This window comes from Arachis hypogaea, chromosome 6 (genome assembly GCF_003086295.3).
Source record: "Arachis hypogaea cultivar Tifrunner chromosome 6, arahy.Tifrunner.gnm2.J5K5, whole genome shotgun sequence".
NCBI classification, from domain to species: Eukaryota; Viridiplantae; Streptophyta; class Magnoliopsida; order Fabales; family Fabaceae; genus Arachis; species Arachis hypogaea.
Genome location: NC_092041.1, coordinates 47,817,404 through 47,838,392, shown reverse-complemented (window position 1 = coordinate 47,838,392; position 20,989 = coordinate 47,817,404). Strand labels below are relative to the sequence as shown.

Genomic DNA, 20,989 nt, shown 5'->3' with positions numbered 1-20,989 from the left:
TAAAAGAGAAGATAAAGAGAAGAAGAATTTCACTATCATTAATCCATCAAGTACAACAGAGCTCCCTCTCCCAATGAGAGGAAGTTTAGCTACTCATAGCTTAGAGGAAAGTACAAGAGATGGAAGAAAATGAAGTGTAAAGTAAAACTATATCTAAACTTGCCAATGCCAATCTACTCAACAACCAATTTCTCAGTACTTCCAGGGGTTATTTATAATACTCCTATCACTAAATTTTAAAAAAATACAAAAGAAAAAAGAAAATTACTGCTAGAGGGAAAGAAAAACTCAATAAACGTGACTCCCTAAGATTGGCATCTGGTTGACGTTTGAGTGGCGTGCCACGCTGGTGGGCGAAATTGTGATCTCTAATAATGGCACTCAACTTGATATGCACGTTTATAACTCAGCACTTTCTTCACAACCTCGCACAACTAACCAGCAAGTGCACTGGGTCGTCCAAGTAATAAACCTTACGTGAGTAAGGGTCGATCCCACAGAGATTGTTGGTATGAAGCAAGCTATGGTCATCTTGAAATTCTCAGTTAGGAGGATAATATATGGTTATGGAGTTTTCGAATAGTAATAATAAATAAACAGAAAATAAAGATAGAAATACTTATGTAAATCATTGGTGGAAATTTCAGATAGGCGTATGAAGATGCTGTGCTCCTTTTGAATCTCTGCTTTCCTACTGCCTTCATCCAATCCTTCCTACTCCTTTCCATCGCAAGTTGTATGTAGGGCATCACCGTTGTCAATGGTTACATCCCATCCTCTCAGTGAAAAAGGTCCAAATGCTTTGTCACAGCACGGCTAATCATCTGTCAGTTCTCGATCATGCCGGAATAGAATCCATTGATTCTTTTGCATTTGTCATCACGCCTAACAATCGCGAGTTTGAAGCTCGTCACAGTCATTCAATCCCTGAATCCTACTCGGAATACCACAGACAAGGTTTAGACTTTCTGGATTCTCATGAATGCCGCCATCAATTCTAACTTATACCACGAAGATTCTGATTAAGGAATCCAAGAGATATGCGCCCGGTCTAAGGTAGAACAGAAGTGTTTGTCAGTCACGCGTTCATAGGTGAGAATGATGATGAGTGTCACGGATCATCACATTCATCATGGTGAAGTGCAACGAATATCTTAGAATAGGAATAAACTAAATTGAATAGAAAATAGTAGTAATTGCATTAAAACTCGAGATACAGCAGAGCTCCACACCCTTAATCTATGGTGTGTAGAAACTCCACCGTTGAAAATACATAAGTGATGGTGGTCCAGGCATGGCCGAATGGCCAGACCCCAAGAATGTGATCAATAGTCTCCTAATATGAATAGTAGAATAAAACTGAGACCAAAGATGTAACGTGGTCAAAAGACGACTAATACACTAGTAAAAAGTTCTATTATACTAAACTAGCTACTAGGGTTTACAAAAGTAAGTAATTGATGCAAAAATCCACTTCCGGTGCCCAATTGGTGTGTGCTTGGGCTGAGCTTGAACTTTACACGTGAAGAGGCTTCTCTTGGAGTTGAACGCCAAGTTGTAACGTGTTTTTGGCGTTCAACTCTGGTTCGTGACGTGTTTCTGGCGTTTGACTCCAGAATGCAGCATGGAACTGGCGTTAAGCGCCAGTTTACGTTGTTTAATCTCGAATAAAGTATAGACTATTACGTATTACTGAAAATCTTTGAATGTCTACTTTCCTACGCCGTTGAGAGCACGCCATTTGGAGTTTTGTAGCTCCAGAAAATCCATTTCGAGTGTAGGGAGGTCAGAATCCAACAGCATCAACAGTCCTTTGTCAGCCTTCTATCAGAGTTTTGCTCAGGTCCCTCAATTTAAGCTAGAAATTACCTGAAATCACAGAAAAAACCACAAACTCATAGTAAAGTCTAGAAATGTGAATTTAGCATAAAAACTAATGAAAACATCCTTAAAAGTAGCTAGATCCTACAAAAAACTACCTAAAAACAATGCCGAAAAGCGTATAAATTATCCACTCATCACAACACCAAACTTAAATTGTTGCTTGTCCCCAAGCAACAGAAAATCAATTAGGATAAAAAGAAGAGAATATACCATAAAGCTCAGAATATCAATGAATATTAATTCTAATTAGATGAGCGGGACTTGTAACTTTTTGCTTCTGAACAGTTTTGGCATCTCACTTAATCCTTTGAAGTTTAGAATGATTGGCATCTCTAGGAACTTAGAATTTTAGATAGTGTTATTGATTCTCCTAGCTAAGTTTGTTGATTCTTGAACACAACTACTTTTATGAGTCTTGGCCGTGGCCCTAAGCACTTTCTCTTCCAATATTACCACCGGATACATAAATGCCACAGACACATGACTGGGTGAACCTTTTCAGATTGTGACTCAGCTTTGCTAAAGTCCCCAGTTAGAGGTGTCCAGGGCTCTTAAGCACACTCTTCTTGCTTTGGATCACGACTTTAACCACGCAGTCTCAAGCTTTTCACTTGGACATGCATGCCATAAGCACATGGTTAGGGACAGCTTGATTTAGCCGCTTAGGCCTGGATTTTATTTCCTTGGGCCCTCCTATCCATTGATGCTCAAAGCCTTGGATCCTTTTTACCCTTGCCTTTTGGTTTTATGGGCTATTGGCTTTTTCTGCTTGCTTTTTCTTTTTCTTTCTATTATTTTTTTCGCCACTTTTTTTTTCGCAAGCTTTTGCTATTCACTGCTTTTTCTTGCTTCAAGAATCAATTTCATGATTTTTCAGATTATCAATAGCATTTCTCTTTGTTCATCATTCTTTCAAGAGCCAACAATTTTAACATTCATAAACAACAAGATCAAAAATATGCACTGTTCAAGCATTCATTCAGAAAACAAAAAGTATTATCACCACATCAATATAATTAAACTAAATTCAAGGATAAATTCGAAACTCATGTACTTCTTGTTCTTGTGTATTAAAAACATGTTTCATTTAAGAAAGGTGAAGGATTCATGGAATTATTCATAGCTTTAAGACATAGTTACTACATACTAATGATCATGTAATAAAGACACAAACATAGATAACATAAAGCTTAAAAATCGAAAAACAGAGAAATAAGAACAAGGAATGAGTCCACCTTAGTGATGGTGGCGCTTTCTTCTTAAAGAACCAATGATGTCCTTGAGCTCTTCTATGTCTCTTCCTTGCCTTTGTTACTCCTACCTCATTGCTCTTTGATCTTCTCTAATTTCATGGAGAATGATGGAGTGTTCTTGATGTTCCACCCTTAATTGATCCATATTGTAACTCAAGTCTTCTAGAGAAGTGTTGAGTTGTTCCCAATAGTTGTTGGGAGGAAAGTGCATCCCTTGTGGCATCTCCGGGATTCCTGGGTAATGAACTTCCTCATGCGTCTCTTGGGATCCATGAGTGGGCTCTCTTGTTTGCTCCATCCTCTTCTTAGTGATGGGCTTGTCCTCTTCGATGAGGATGTCTCCTTCTATGATAACTCCAGCTGATTAGCATAGATGGAAAAAAAGATGAGGAAAAGATAGCCTTGCCAAGGTAGAGGGCTTTTTGGCTATTTTGTAGAATTCAAGGGAGATGACTTCATGATGGCCCGATCCACAGTAACTTCGGATCGGTTGCTAGTGAGGATGATGGAGCGTTGAATGAACTCCAACCATCCTCTAGCTACAGGCTTGAGGTCCAGTCTTCTTAATTGAACCGGCTTGCCTTTGGAGTCTCTTTTCCATTGAGCTTCTTCAACACATATGTCCATAAGGACTTGGTCCAACCTTTGATCAAAGTTGACCCTTCTTGTGTTGGGGTGTGCATTTTCTTGCATTGCAGGCAAGTTGAATGCCAACCTCACCTTTTCCAGACTGAAATCTAAGTATTTCCCCCGAACCATTGTAAGATAATTTTTTGGATTCGGGTTCACACTTTGATCATGGTTCCTAGTTATCCATGCATTGGCATAGAACTCTTGAACCATTAAGGTTCCAACTTGTTGAATGGGGTTGGTCAGAACTTCCCAACTTCTTCTTTGGATCTCATGTTGGATCTCCGGATACTCATTTTTCTTGAGTTTGAAAGGGACCTCAGGGATCACCTTCTTCTTGGCCATAACATCATAGAAGTCGTCTTGATGGGCTTTAGAGATGAATCTCTCCATCTCCCATGACTCGGAGGTGGAAGCTTTTGTCTTCCCTTTTCCTTTTCTAGAGGTTTCTCCGGCCTTGGGTGCCATAGGTGGTTATGGAAAAACAAAAAAGCTATGCTTTTACCACACCAAACTTAGAATATTGCTCGCCCTCGAGCAAGAGAAGAAAGAATAGATGAAGAAGAAGAAAATATGGAGGAGAGGGAGAGAGGGTTGTGTTTCAACCAAGGAGGAGAAAAGAGGGTTGTGTTGTGTAAAAAAGAAGAAGAATGGAGGGGTTTATATAGTGGAGAGAGAGGGAGTAGGTTCAGCTATTTAGGGTGGGTTTGGGTGGGAAAGAGATTTTGAATTTTGAAGGTAGGTGGGTTTATGGGGAAGGGTGGATGGATGTGAGTGGTGAAGAGGTGATGGGAAGAGAAAGATTGAGGTGATTGGTGAAGGGTTTTGGGGAAGAGTGTTTATGGGGAAGAGAGGATGAATGTGAAGAAGAGGAGAGAAGGTGAGTTGAGGTAGGTGGGGATCCTGTGGGGTCCACAGATCCTGAGATGATCCTGTGGGGTGCACAGATCCTGAGGTATCAAGGATTTACATCCCTGCACCAATTAGGCATGTAAAACGCCTTTGCATGCAATTCTGGCATTTAAACACCGAAGTGATGCTTATTTTGGGCGTTCAACGCCCAATTGCAGCATGTTTCTGGCGTTGAACGCCAGTTCCATGCTTGTTTCTAGCGTTCAGCGCCAGCTCTCCTCAGGGTGTATTTCTGGCGTTTAAACCCCAGGATGCTGTTTGTTTTTGGCGTTCAACGCCAGATCCATGCTCTGTTCTGGTGTTGAACACCAGCCAGATACTCCTTACTGGCATTTAAACGCCAATAAGCCCTTTCTCCAAGGTGTGCTATTTTTGATTCTATTTTTAATTTTAGTATTTATTTTGTGACTCTATATAACACCCCGAATTTTTGAAAAAATTAAATAATTAGTTATTCATAATTTATTGTTGTATTTAAAGAAAATTATTTTTCTAAAGTAATTAAATAAATTTTATAATACTTTAAGTTTAAAATCTATTAAAAATTTTAAATTATTTTTATTATCATAATAAGATATTTTAAAAATATATATTATTATTATTATTATTATTATTATTATTATTATTAAAATAAGAGGCCGAAGCCATCTAGCTAAGGGAGCAAAAGGAAAAAAATGAAACGTGGCTTTTTCATGCATGAATATATATATAATTATGACACATGCCATTTCTCATTTAATCACCAATGATTCTTGATTAATCATCATCATACACGCATGGCTTTCATTCTTTGAAGAAAAGAGAAAGCAAAGTGCCGAGGAAGAGAGAAGAGTGACCGAGAGAGAGAGAGCCATAAACCACCAAACTTCCAAGTTTCCGGTTTTAATTTCTTGAGATCCGTAATTCCAATGAAAAATTTAATTCGGTAAAAGTGTTCGTATCTTCCTTCTTTACGTGTTGACGTTATTTTTGTTCGGTGGAAGCTGACGGTAATATAACTCCCCTTCCTCTTGAGTTTGGCCAATTGAAATTCTAGGAGGCACAGACAATTCTTGACATTTTTCTCTTCAGCAGCTCGGTCAGAAAGTTTTTCCGAAACTTTTGTTGATTTTGATTTCATACGGAGGTAGGCAATTTTGTTTTGAAATTAACTATTTTTAAACTATGAATGTCATGAAAGTCTAGTGGGTATTTGTAAATAATTTATGATTGTTTGAAATGACTGAATGATGAACATGTATTTGATTTCTCGATTGAAAAGAGGTTGAAAATGGTTTAGTTGGGACCTGAAAAAGGGTGGCTAACCCCGAGTTTTAGGGGAAGTGCTGCCGAAATTTTATAAAAATCTGAGGTTTTATTTGAAAAGTTATTTTAAAAGATTTGCTTTTGGAAAATTAAATTATTTGAGATTTATTCAATTGAGAAAAGGTGTATTCTATTTTTAAACTAGATTTATTAAGAAAAACATAATGTTTTAAATCCAATTGTGTAAGGAGAGATTTTGTTCTAAGTGTTGTTTTGAGTTTGTTTTTTTAAGAAAAGGAATCTCTACCACAGGAGAGTAAGAACAAAGATTAAAGGAATATATTAGTTAATGAAGCATCTGCCACAGGAGAGCAGATGTGACATTGTTTGGGCGTTAGTGCCAAATGTAAAGTGGGGACGCCCACACACTGAGAACTGTTTTCCAGATATACGCTTATTGATTTGGAAAGTCACACTGATGCGGCTAGCCATACGACTTATAAGCACACTGATGCATCTGGAAAGCCATATCTGGGACTTGTGCCCGGGTAATGTCGGGAGCGGGTAGGCAACCGACACATGAGCTCATGGCCTGCATTAGGGATAGACATGCATCATGTTGTTTGCACATTTGCATTTGATTGTGCTTGCTTGTTTCATTACTTTGTGATTGTATTGTTTGTCTTGTTGTGACTTACTTGTACATTGAATTGAATCTCTTGCTTGCACTATTTGTTTGTGAGTGTATTAAAGTGATTATGAGTTGACATTTGACTGAGGATTAACTATGTGGCTGAGAGACAAAAAATGTGACTAGTTTTATATTTAAAATTTGTTTTGAGTTTAGAAATTTAAAGAAAAGTAATTATTTATCTAAAGTAGAAATAAAAGTATTTCCAAAGGGTTAACAAAATAGTTTTACTAAGTAAGTTAATTATTTGCATTAAATTCATTACTTTTACGGCATTCCCATTCCCTACTGAGAACGTGTGGTTTGTTCTCACCCCAAAATCTTCCACCCTTCCAGTGACACAGGTTCGAAGATTCAGTTAGAAGATGCAGAGGACTAGTAGATTTACTTGTGATTCCTGTTATTTTTATAGAGTTCCCTCGCCCTTGTTGCTTTAAGTTTTATTTTATCCAGAGGGATAGGTATTGTATTTGAGTTTTATATTGAATTCATTTGTATAGCATTTATTATTATTAATAATTGTGTGATTTGAATTACTACAAATAATTTTCTGGTATTTTCTTATAAACTGAAACGTGATATCGACCTAAAAGCTCAATATTAAATAGTAAATAAGGAGAACAGGTTAGTAACTCCTTACTTTTGGTACGATCATGACGTGCTAAAAGTTAGGGTGTTAAACTCTACATGATTATGAACCTAATAAAACATAAAAGAACAATAAAATAAAAATAAAATTAGATAAATAAAAATTGGGTTGCCTCCCAATAAGTGCTTCTTTAATGTCAATAGCTTGACAGTGGGCTCTCATGGAGCCTCACAGGTGATCAGGTCAATGTTGTAGACTCCCAACACCAAACTTAGAGTTTGGATGTGGGGATTCAACACCAAACTTAGAGTTTGGCTGTGGCCTCCCAACACCAAACTTAGAGTTCGATTGTGGGGGCTCTATTTGATTCTGTACTGAGAGAAGTTTTTCATGCTTCCTCTCCATGTATATAGAAGAACACCCTTAGGTCTTAAACACAAGGTAGTCCCCATTCAATTGAAGGTCTAATTCTCCTCTGTTAACATCTATCACAGCTCCTGCTATGGCTAGAAAGGGTCTTCCAAGGATGATGCATTCATCCTCCTCCTTCCTAGTGTCTAAGATTATGAAATAAGCAGGGATGTAAAGACCTTCAACCTTTACCAACACGTCCTCTACCAATCCATAAGCTTGTCTTACTGACTTGTCTGCCATTTGTAATGAGAATATGGCAGGCTGTACCTCAATGATCCCCAGCTTCTCCATTACAGAGAGTGGCATAAGATTTATGCCTGACCCTAAATCACACAGAGCCTTTTCAAAGGTCATGGTGCCTATGGTACAGGGTATTAAGAATTTACCAGTATCTTGTTTCTTTTGAGGTAAAGTTTGCTGAACCCATATATCTAGTTCACCAATGAGCAAGGGAGGTTCACCTTCCCAAGTCTCATTTCCAAACAACTTGGCATTCATCTTCATGATAGCTCCTAGATATTGAGCAACTTGCTTTCCACTTACATCTTCATCCTCTTCAGAGGAAGAATAGTTTTCAGAGCTCATGAATGGCAGAAGGAGGTTTAATGTGATATCTATGGTCTCTATATGACCTTTAGATTCCTTTAAGTCCTCAATAAGGTACTCCTTCTTGCTTGAGAGACGTCCCCTGAGGTCTTCCTCATTGGGATTCACGTCCTCTCTTTCCTCTCTAGGTTCGGCCATGTTGATTATGTCAATGGCCTTGCACTCTCTTTTTGGATTCTCTTCGGTATTGCTTGGGAGAGTACTAGGAGGAGTTTCAGTGACTTTCTTACTCAGCTGGCCCACTTGTGCCTCCAAATTTCTGATGGAGGACCTTGTTTCACTCATGAAGCTTAAAGTGGGCTTAGACAGATCAGAGACTATATTTGCTAAGTTAGAGGTGCTCTGCTTAGAATTCTCTGTTTGTTGCTAAGAAGATGATGGAAAAGGCTTGCTATTGCTAAACCTGTTTCTTCCACCATTATTAAAGCCTTGTTGAGGCTTTTGTTGATTCTTCCATGAGAAATTTGGATGATTTCTCCATGAGGGGTTATAGGTGTTGCCAAAGGCTTCCCCCATGTAATTTACCTCTGCCATTGTAGGGTTTTCAGGATCATAAGCGTCTTCTTCAGAAGATGCCTCTTTAGTGTTGTTGGATGCATTTTGCCATCCATTCAAACTTTGAGAAATCATGTTGACTTGCTGAGTCAACATTTTGTTCTGAGCCAATATGGCATTCAGAGCATCAATTTCAAGAACTCCCTTCCTCTGAGGAATCCCATTATTCACAGAATTCCTCTCAGAAGTGTACATGAATTGGTTATTTGTAACCATTTCAATAAGTTCCTGAGCTTTTGCATGCATTTTCTTTAGGTGAATGGATCCACCTGCAGAATGATCCAGTGACATCTTAGAGAACTCAGATAGACCATAATAGAATATATCTATCGTGGTCCACTCTGAAAACATGTCAGAATGACACGTTTTGGTCATCTACTTGTATCTTTTCCAAGCTTCATAGAGGGATTCACCATCTTTTTGCTTGAAGGTCTGAACATCCACTCTAAGCTTGCTCAGCTTTTGAGGAGGAAAGAATTTAACCAAGAAGGTCATGACCAGCTTATCCCAAGAGTCCAGGCTATCCTTAGGTTGTGAGTCCAACCATGTTCTAGCTCTGTCTCTTACATCAAAAGGGAAAAGCATGAGCCTGTAGACTTCAGGATCTACTCCATTAGTCTTAATAGTCTCACAGATCTGTAAGAACTCAGTTAAAAACTGGTAGGGATCTTCTGATGAAAGTCCATGAAACTTGCAGTTTTGTTGCATTAGAGCAACTAGTTGAGGTTTCAGCTCAAAATTGTTTGTTCCAATGGCAGGAATTGAGATGCTTCTTCCATCAAACTTGGAAGTAGGTGTAGAATAATCACCAAGCATCCTCCTTGCATCATTGTTGTTGGGTTCGGCTGTCATCTCCTTTTCTTGTTCAAAAATTTCAGCAAGATTATCTCTGGATTGTTGTAATTTAGCTTCTCTTAGTTTCCTCTTCAGAGTCCTTTCAGGTTCCGGATCAGCTTCAACAAGAATGTCTTTTTCCTTGTTCCTGCTCATATGAAAGATAAGAGAATAGAAAAGGAAGAGGAATCCTCTATGTCACAGTATAGAGATTCCTTTATGTTAGTAGAAGAAGAAAGGGAATAAGAGTGAAGAAGAATGAATAATCCAAACACAAGGGTGAGGATAGGAGTAGAGATTTGAGATGAAGAGAAGTATTAGTAAATGAATAAATAAAAAGAGTAAGATGAGAGAGAGAAATTTTCGAAAATAATTTTTGAAAAGGAGTTAATGATTTTCAAAAATTAAAGGGGAAATAAAATTAAAATTAAAATTTTAAAATAATTAATTAATTAAAAAGAATTTTTGAAAAAGAGGGAGGTATTTTCGAAAATTAGAGAGAAAAAAATTGTTAGGTGGTTTTGAAAAAGATAAGAAATAAACAAAAAGTCAAATAGTTAGTTGAAAAAGATTTGACAATTAGTTTCAAAAGATAAGAAGTTAGATAAGATATTTTGAAATCAATTTTTTTTGAAAAAAAATTTAAAAAGATATGATAAAAAGATATGATTAAAAAGATATGGTTGGAAAAGATTTAATTTTTAAAATTAAAATTAATTACTTGACTAACAAGAAACTAAAAGATATGATTCTAGAATTTAAAGACTGAACCTTTCTTAACAATAAAGTAACAAACTTCAAATTTTTTAATCAATCACATTACTTGTTAGTTATGTTTCGAAAATTTGAAATAAAATAAGAAAAAGATTTTGAAAAATAGTTTTAAATTTTCGAAAATAATAAGATAAAAGTAAAAGAGATTTGATTTTTGAAAAAGATTTTGAAAAGATAAGATTTTTAAAACTGAAAATTTGACTTGACTTATAAGAACTAACTAATTTTAAAAATTTTTAACTGACGTTAGGATTTTTGCTAGTAAAGAATTTTATAAAAATAGTCGCGTTGTAGATATAGTTTCTAAACCAACAAAAATCCTTTCGTGCAAACGTTTTGGTTGCCACAAGTAACAAACCCCTAAATAAATTGATAACCGAAGTATTTAAATCTCGAGTCGTCTTCTCAAGGAATTGCAGGGAGGTATGTTCTTATCATTGGCTATGAAAAAGGTAAAATTGGGGTTTTGAGAATGAGGAATAAATATGGCAAATAATTTAAATGACAATTAAAATAAATAAATACTGTAAAGCAAACCCTTTGGCAAAGTAGGAGAAATTGGAAGTCCAGACTTAGTTATTCTTATCAATAATAATGAAAGTTGAATCTTAATTCCACTTAGTCAACCTTTGCAAAAGCAAATGAAAGTCAAGGGATTAATTAGTTGACCTTCGAATCCTATTTATTTCCTAAGAAAAGGTTGGGATTATTGAAGTTCAGTTCAATTAGCAAAGATAACAGTTATCAATTATGTTGAGCTAAGATAACTCCTGAGTTACTGATTTCTCAACCAAGACCAAAAGGAAAAGAAATTAAATCTGCTGGAATAAAAATTGTCTTCAGATTGGGAATAATCAATGGCATAAATAAAGAAAGCAATATTAAACTGAAATACCTCAAATAGCATTAAATAAGAAAATCATAACATGAATGTAGCATAAGCCAAATAGGCAACATAACTAATACAAGCAAGCATTAATGGTATCTGAAAATAAGAGATAATTATAAAGTAAAAGAACATTGAACTTGGGATCGAGAGGTACTCCTATAACTAAGAGAAGTCCTAAATCCTAAATCCTAAAGAGAGAGAGGAGAGAACCTCTCTCAAAACTAGATCTAAATCATGGAAAGTGACTAAAAATGCCGAGCTCTCTGAATGGATGCATTCCCACACCTCATAACCTCTGGTCTATGCCTTCTGGACTTGGATTTGGGCCAAAAAGGGCTTTAGAATCCGCTATGAGCGTTTTCTGCAATTTCTAGTGTGTGGCCTCTGTCACGCGTCCGCGTGGGTCACGCGATCGCGTTAATTGGAGTTTTCTTTGTCGCGCAGTCGCATCAGTCATGCGGCCGCGTCGCTGATTCTTCGCGTCATCCACGCGGTCGCGTCGTCCATGCGGTCGCGTAGATGTCAATTTCTCCAAAAACTCCGTTTGACGCTTTCCTTCCATTTTTGTATGTTCCCTTTTCCATCCTTTAAGTCATTCCTCCCTTAGAAGATCTGAAACTACTCAACACACTAATCATGGCATCGAATGGAAATAAAGGTAATTAAAATAATTAATTCTAAAGCATAGGAAACATGTTTTTCACATACATCACATAATAAGGAAGGGAAAGTAAAACCATGCAATTAATATGAATAAGTGGGTGAAGGATTGAATAAATCACTCAGATTAAGCACAAAATATATCATAAAATATGGGTTTATCACTAACTAAGTCAACTCAAATTTTCGAAATTTTGAGAGAAATAAGGAAAAGATATTTTTTATTTTTTGAATTTTTAATGATGAGAGAAAAAAACAACAAAAATGACTCACAACATGAACATTATGAATCAAAACTCATGATGCATGCAAGAACACTATGAATGTCAAGATGAACACCAAGAACACTTTGAAGATCATGATGAACATCAAGAACATATTTTTGAAAAAAATTTTTGATACAAGGAAAACATGCAAGACACCAAACTTAGAAATCTTTAATGCTTAGGCAATATGAATGCAAAAATGCACATGAAAAACAATAAAAGACACAAAACAAGAAAACATCAAGATCAAACAAGAAGACTTACCAAGAACAACTTGAAGATCATGAAGAACACTATGAATGCATGGATTTTCGAAAATTGCAAGAACAAGATGAATATGCAATTGACACCAAACTTATAAATTGATTCAAGACTCAAACAAGAAACACAAAATATTTTTGGATTTTATGATTTTATTAATTTTTTTTAATTTTTTTCGAAAACATATAGAAAAAAAAGGAAGTAATGAATTCAAAGTCCTCAATCAAAATTCCAGGAATCATACCAGGTTAGTCTAAAGCTTGATGGCCAGTCAAGCTTCAGCATACCATTTTGAAACTCTAGAATTCATTCTTAAAAACTTTGAAGGATTTTTCGAAAACAGAGGGAGAAAATTTTATTTTTGAAAGATTTTTGAAAAATTTTTTTGAAAATAAATGAAAAGAAAATTCCCTAATCTGAGTAACAAGATGAACCGTCAGTTGTCCAAACTCGAACAATCCCCGGCAACGGCGCCAAAAACTTGGTGGGTGAAATTGTGATCTCTAATAATGGCACTCAACTTGATATGCGCATTTATAACTCAGCACTTTCTTCACAACCTCACACAACTAACCAGCAAGTGCATTGGGTCGTCCAAGTAATAAACCTTACGTGAGTAAGGGTCGATCCCACAGAGATTGTTGGTATGAAGCAAGCTATGGTCATCTTGAAATTCTCAATTAGGTGGATAATATATGGTTATGGAGTTTTCGAATAGTAATAATAAATAAACAGAAAATAGAGGTAGAAATACTTATGTAAATCATTGGTGGGAATTTGAGATAGGCGTATGAAGATGTTGTGCTCCTTTTGAATCTCTCTTTTCCTACTGCCTTCATCCAATCCTTCCTACTCCTTTCCATGGCAAGCTGTATGTAGGGCATCACCGTTGTCAATAATTACTTCCCATCCTCTCAGTGAAAAAGGTCCAACTGCTCTATCACAGCACGGCTAATCATCTGTCGGTTCTCAATCATGCCGGAATAGAATTCATTTATTCTTTTGCATTTGTCATCACGCCCAACAATTGCGAGTTTGAAGCTCGTCACAGTCATTCAATCCCTGAATCCTACTCGGAATACCACAGACAAGGTTTAGACTTTTCGGATTCTCATGAATGCCACCATCAATTCTAGCTTATACCACGAAGATTCTGATTAAGGAATCCAAGAGATATGCGCCCGGTCTAAGGTAGAATGGAAGTGCTTGTCAGTCACGCGTTCATAGGTGAGAATGATGATGAGTGTCATGGATCATCACTTTCATCATGGTGAAGTGCAACGAATATCTTAGAATAGGAATAAACTGAATTGAAAAGAAAATAGTAGTAATTGCATTAAAACTCGAAGTACAGCAGAGCTCCACACCCTTAATCTATGGTGTGTAGAAACTCCACCGTTGAAAATACATAAGTGATGGTGGTCCAGGCATGGCCAAATGGCCAGCCCCCAAGAACATGATCAATAGTCTCCTAAGATGAATAGTAGAATAAAACTGAGACCAAAGATGTAACGTGGTCACAAGACAACTAATACACTAGTAAAAAGTTCTATTTATACTAAACTAGCTACTAGGATTTACAAAAGTAAGTAATTGATGCAAAAATCCACTTCCGGGGCCCACTTGGTGTGTGCCTGGGCTGAGCTTGAACTTTACACGTGCAGAGGCTTCTCTTGGAGTTGAACACCAAGTTGTAACGTGCTTTTGGCATTCAACTCTGGTTCGTGACGTGTTTCTGGCGTTTGACTCCAGAATGCAGCATGGAACTGGCGTTGAGCGCCAGTTTACGTCATCTAATCTCGAATAAAGTATGAACTATTATATATTTCTGGAAAGCACTGGATGCCTACTTTCCAACACCATTGAGAACGCACCATTTGAGGTTCTATAGCTCTAGAAAATTCATTTTGAGTGCAGGGAGGTCAGAATCCAACAGCATCAATAGTTCTTTGTCAGCCTTCTATCAGAGTTTTGCTCAGGTCCCTCAATTTCAGCCAGAAATTACCTGAAATCACAGAAAAACACACAAACTCATAGTAAAGTCCAGAAATGTGAATTTAGCATAAAAACTAATGAAAACATCCCTAAAAGTAGCTAGATCCTACTAAAAACTACCTAAAAACAATGCCAAAAAGCGTATAAATTATCCGCTCATCACACGCCTAACCACTAAATTTGGCTTGGCACGCCACGCCCAGCTCCTCAAGTGGCACGCCCTTTGAACCAACTTCCCTAGTGTGTCACGCCTTCAAGTCCAAGTGGCATGCGTAGGGTCTTTTCAACCATTGGTTAGCCTGTCGTGCCACGCCTTCGATCCCAAGTGGCACACCCAGGCTTTTTCTCCTTCTTCTCCTTTCTATACAATTGAACTGGCATGGCACGCCCAGGGTCTGGCGTGCCATGCCCACTTTGTGCTTCATCTTCCTTTCTGGAACCTTGAACTAGCATGGCACGCCCAGGGACTGGCGTGCCACGCCCATTGTGTGTGCTTGGTCCCTTGGTTGGCGTGCCATGCCCATAATTCAAGTGGCACGCCTATGGTCTTCTAATCTTGGCGTGCCACTACTTGAAGCTCAAGTGGCACGCCTAATCTTCTTCTTGTTGATTGATGGGGCTGGCGTGCCATGCCATCGACACCAAGTGGCACGCCGAGTGAGTGGTTTAGCATTGGTGTGCCACGCCTGAGACTCAAGTGGCACACCCAAGTAAGGAATGATAGTTGGCGTGCCACGCCTTCGATACCAAGTTGCACGCCTAAGTGTTTGGCCCTTTACCTCCTCCTCTGGAAACTTGTACTGGCGTGCCACGCCCTGATGTTCAAGTGGCACACCTATATTGGTGTGTCTCCTTCAAGCTTGGCGTGCCACGCCTAGGTCCTCAAGTGGCATGCCCAAGTTTTGAGTGAGAGTTGGCGTCCCACGCCTTTGATACCAAGTGGCACACCCAAGTGTGTGTCCTCTTCTGGCGTGCCACGCCCTGATGTTCAAGTGGCATGCCTATGGTGTAAAATGAAGTTGGCGTGCCACACCCAGCCTGGCGTGCCACACCTTCTTTGTGGCCTTCAACTTTGCTCTCTGGAAAACGTAACTGGCGTGTGATGAGCGGATAATTTGTATGCTTTTTGGCATTGTTTTTAGTATGTTTTTAGTATGATCTAGTTAGTTTTTAGTATATTTTTATTAGTTTTTAGTTAAAATTCACTTTTCTGGACTTTACTATGAGTTTGTGTGTTTTTCTGTGATTTCAGGTATTTTCTGGCTGAAATTGAGGGACCTGAGCAAAAATCTGATTCAGAGACTAAAAAGGACTGCAGATGCTGTTGGATTCTGACCTCCCTGCACTCGAAGTAGATTTTCTGGAGCTACAGAAGCCCAATTGGCGCGCTCTCAACGGCGTTGGAAAGTAGACATCCTGGGCTTTCCAGCAATATATAATAGTCCATACTTTGCCCAAGATTTGATGGCCCAAACCGGCGTTCAACGTCACCTTCAAGATTTCCAGCGTTAAACGCCGGAACTGGCACCAAAATGGGAGTTAAACGCCCAAACTGGCACTAAAGCTGGCGTTTAACTCCAAGAAGAGTCTCTACACGAAAATGCTTCATTGATCAGCCCAAGCACACACCAAGTGGGCCCGGAAGTGGATTTTTATGTCATTTACTCATCTCTGTACACCCTAGGCTACTAGTTTTCTATAAGTAGGACCTTTTACTATTGTATTAGAGAGCTTTTAATCATGTTTTTATGATTGAACCCTCATTGGGAGGCTGGCCATTCGGCCATGCCTAGACCTTGTTCTTATGTATTTTCAACGGTGGAGTTTCTACACACCATAGATTAAGGTGTGGAGCTCTGCTGTACCTCGAGTATTAATGCAATTACTATTGTTCTTCCATTCAATTCCACTTGTTCTTGTTCTAAGATATCACTTGTTCTTCAACTTGATGAATGTGATGATCCGTGACACTCATCATCATTCTCACCTATGAACGTGTGACTGACAACCACCTCCGTTCTACCTTCGATTGGGTGAATATCTCTTGGATTCCTGATTGCACGATGCATGGTTGATCGCCTGACAACCGAGTGCTCGCCTGACAAACGAGCCAACCATTCCGTGAGATCAGAGTCTTCGTGGTATAGGCAAGAACTGATGGCGGCATTCAAGAGAATCCGGAAGGTCTAACCTTGTCTGTGGTATTCTGAGTAGGATTCAATGACTGAATGACTGTGACGTGCTTCAAACTCCTAGCAGGCGGGGCGTTAGTGACAGACGCAAAAGAATCGATGGATTCTATTCCGGCCTGACCAAGAACCGACAGCTGAATTCCGCGTGCTGTGACAGAGCATATGCAATCGTTTTCACTGAGAGGATGGGAGGTAGCCATTGACAACGGTGAAACCCTACACAAGCTTGCCATGGAAAGGAATAAGAAGGATTGGATGAAGACAGTAGGAAAGTAGAGAGACGGAAGGGAAGGCATCTTCATGCGTTTATCTGAAGTTCCTACCAATGAATTATATAAGTACCTCTATCTTTATCTTTATGTTTATTTCGTTCATCATCATATCATTTTGAGTTTGCCTGACTAAGATTTACAAGATGACCATAGCTTGCTTCAATACTAACAATCTCTGTGGGATCGACCCTTACTCGCGTAAGGTTTATTACTTGGACGACCCAGTGCACTTGCTGGTTAGTTGTGCGAAGTTGTGTAATGCCATGGTATTGAACACCAAGTTTTTGGGGTTCATGACCGGAGATTATGAGAGTTGTGAAAAGTATTGTTCACAATTTCGTGCACCAAGTTTTTGGCGCCGTTGCCGGGGATTGTTCTAGTTTTGAGCAAGCTTTTGGTAACATCAGTGCCAAGATCCGGCAACAACACCAAGTTTTTGGCGTTATTGCCAGGGATTGTTCTAGTTTGGACAACTGACGGTTCATCTTGTTGCTTAGATTAGGTATTTATTTTTTTTCGAAATTCTTGAAGATGAATTCTAGAGTTTCATGATGATTTGTTGAAGTCTGGCTGGCTGAGAAGCCATGTCTAATCTCATTGGACCGAGGTTTCAACTTATCATCACAAGAGCTTGTTGATTTTTATCAATCTTGCTTTTGGAGCAGTGATCTGCTAAGGCTTGGCTGGCCTTTGGCCATGTCTAGTGTTTTGGACCGAAGCTTTCTTTGAAAGCTTGGCTGGCTGTGAAGCCATGTCTAATTCCTGGACCGGAGTCTTAGACTAGCATTGCACTGATTCCTGGAATTCGCATTGAGAATTTTGATACTTTTTTCACTTAATTTTCGAAAAAACACAAAAAAAATTCAAAAAAATCATAAAATCCAAAAATTTCTTGTTTGAGTTTAGTGTCTCATCTTAAGTTTGGTGTCAATTGCATGCATACATTCATGAGTCTTAGTGATCTTCAAGATGTTCTTGATGATTTACTTGCTCTAATCTTTGAATTCTATTGACTTGAGTGTCTTGTGTGTCTCATTTGCATTTTCATTTTGTTAGTGTCAGTAGTATACAAACTGCTAAGTTTGGTGTCTTGCATGCATTGTTATTTGATTCTTGTTGCATTCTGATTTTTCCTTATTATTAAAAATCTAAAAATATTTTTAATTTGTGTCTTCTCAAGTCAATAATACAGAGAATTGAAGATTCAGAACATACAGCAGAGGAATTGCACAGAAAAAGCTGGGCGTTCAAAACGCCCAGTGCAGAAGGACAGACTGGCGTTTAAACGCCAGCCAGGGTACCTGGTTGGGCGTTTAACGCCCAAAAGGGTATAGCTTTGGGCGTTAAACGCCAGAATGTGCACCATTCTGGGCGTTTAACGCCAGGATGGCACAAGAAGGAAGATTTTGTTTTCAAATCAAATTTTTTTTTAGTTTTCAAAATCTTTTCAAAATCAAATCTTTTTCAAATCAATTTTTCAATCAAATATTTTTCAAAATCAATTTCTTTCCATTTTCAAAGATACTTACTATCAATTAATGATTTGATTCAACACTTCAAGTATGTTACCTTTTCTGTTGAGAAAGGTTTAATGTTTGAATCATATCTTTTCTTGTTAGTCAAGTTTTTAATTTTCAAAATCAAATCTTTTTAAAATGTTTTTCAAATCATATCTTCTCAATCATTTTTTTTAAAACCAATCATATCTTCTTAACCACATCTTTTTCAAAATAATTTTCAATCAAATCTCTTTGATTTCTAATTTCAAAATCTTTTTCAAAAATCATTTTATTTCTTTCTCACTTTTATTTTCGAAAATTAAGTAATGTTTTTCAAAAATGTTTTCAAAATTTTTACATAATTTTCGAAAATCACTTCCCTTCTTCTCACATCCTTCTATTTATGGACTAACACTATCCCTTAATGCAAAATTCGAACTCCATCTCCTTTGATAAGTTCGAATTTTCTACTTCTGTCTTCTACTCTTCTTTTCCTCTGACACTTAAAGGAATCTCTATACTGTGACATAGAGGATTCCACATTTTCTTGTTCTCTTCTCTTTCTTATGAGCAGGAGCAAAGACAAAGGCATTCTTGTTGAGGTTGATCCTGAACCTGAAAGGACCTTGAAGAGAAAGCTCAGAGAAGCCAAAGCACAACTCTCTTTAGAGCACCTAACCGAATTCTTCAAAGAAGAAGAACACATGGCAGCCGAAAACAACAACAATGCCAACAATGCAAGGAAGGTGCTGGGTGACTTTACTGCACCTACTCCCGACTTCTATGGGAGAAGCATCTCTATCCCTGCCATTGGAGCAAACAACTTTGAGCTTAAGCCTCAATTAGTTTCTCTAATGCAACAGAATTGCAAGTTCCATGGACTTCCATTGGAAGATCCTCATCAGTTTTTAGCTGAATTCTTGCAAATCTGTGACACTGTTAAGACTAATGGGGTTGACCCTGAGGTCTACAGACTTATGCTATTCCCTTTTGCTGTAAGAGACAGAGCTAGAACATGGTTGGATTCTCAACCTAAAGAAAGCCTGGACTCTTGGGAAAAGCTAGTCAATGCCTTCTTGGCAAAGTTCTTTCCACCTCAAAAATTGAGTAAGCTTAGAGTGGAAGTCCAAACCTTCAGACAGAAGGAAGGAGAATCCCTCTATGAAGCTTGGGAAAGATACAAACAATTGATCAGAAAGTGTCCCACTGATATGCTTTCTGAATGGAGCATCATAGGTATTTTCTATGATGGTCTCTCTGAACTGTCCAAGATGTCTCTGGATAGCTCTTCTGGAGGCTCTCTTCATTTGAAGAAGACGCCTACAGAAGCTCAAGAACTGATTGAAATGGTTGCAAATAACCAATTCATGTACACTTCTGAAAGAAATCCTGTGAACAATGGGACTAGTCAGAAGAAAGGAGTTCTTGAGATTAACACTCTGAATGCCATATTGGCTCAGAACAAAATATTGACTCAACAAGTCAATATGATTTCTCAAAGTCTGTCTGGAATGCAAAATGCACCAAGCAGTACTAAGGAAGCTTCATCTGAGGAAGAAGCTTATGATCCTGAGAACCCCTCAATGGAAGAGGTGAATTACATGGGAGAACCCTATGGAAACACCTACAATCCTTCATGGAGGAATCATCCAAATCTTTCATGGAAGGATCAACAGAGACCTCAACAAGGTTTCAATAACAATAATGGTGGAAGAAACAGGTTTAGCAATAGCAAGCCCTTTCCATCATCTTCTCAGCAACAGACAGAGAGCTCTAAGCAGAATACCTCTGACTTAGCAGCTATGGTCTCTGATCTAATCAAAACCACTCAAAGTTTCATGACTGAAACAAGGTCCTCTATCAGAAATTTGGAAGGACAAGTGGGTCAGCTGAGCAAGAAAATTACTGAACTCCCTCCAAGTACCCTCCCAAGCAATACTGAAGAAAATCCAAAAGGAGAGTGCAAGGCCATCAACATGGCCGAATTCTGGGAGGAAGAAGAGGCAGTGAACGCCACTGAGGAAGGCCTCACTGGACGTCCACTAGCCTCCAATGAGTTCCCCAATGAGGAACCATGGGAATCTGAGGCTCAAAATGAGACCATAGAGATTCCATTGGACTTACTTCTGCCATTCATAAGCTCTGATGAGTATTCTTCCTCTGAAGAGGATGAGTATGTCACTGAGGAGCAAGTTGCTAAATACCTTGGAGCAATCATGAAGCTAAATGACAAGTTATTTGGAAATGAGACTTGGGAGGATGAACCCCCTTTGCTCATCAAAGAACTGAATGACTTGTCTAGGCAGAAACTGCCTCAAAAGAGACAGGACCCTGGGAAGTTTTCAATACCTTGTACCATAAGCACCATGACCTTCAAGAAGGCCTTGTGTGACTTAGGGTCAAGTGTAAACCTCATGCCTCTCTCTGTAATGGAGAAGCTAGGGATCTTTGAGGTGCAAGCTGCAAAAATCTCACTAGAGATGGCAGACAACTCAAGAAAACAAGCCTATGGACTTGTAGAGGATGTTCTGGTTAAGGTTGAAGACCATTACATCCCTACTGATTTCA

The 20,989-nt window shown here is 38.3% G+C and overlaps 1 non-coding gene across 1 annotated transcript; it reads right to left on the bottom strand.

The window, feature by feature from the left end:
• Positions 1–19,530: 19,530 nt before the first annotated feature.
• On the bottom strand, positions 19,531–19,638 carry LOC112700560 (small nucleolar RNA R71). The gene has a single exon (XR_003153466.1). It is a non-coding gene; the product is annotated as a small nucleolar RNA R71 (small nucleolar RNA).
• Positions 19,639–20,989: the final 1,351 nt, after the last annotated feature.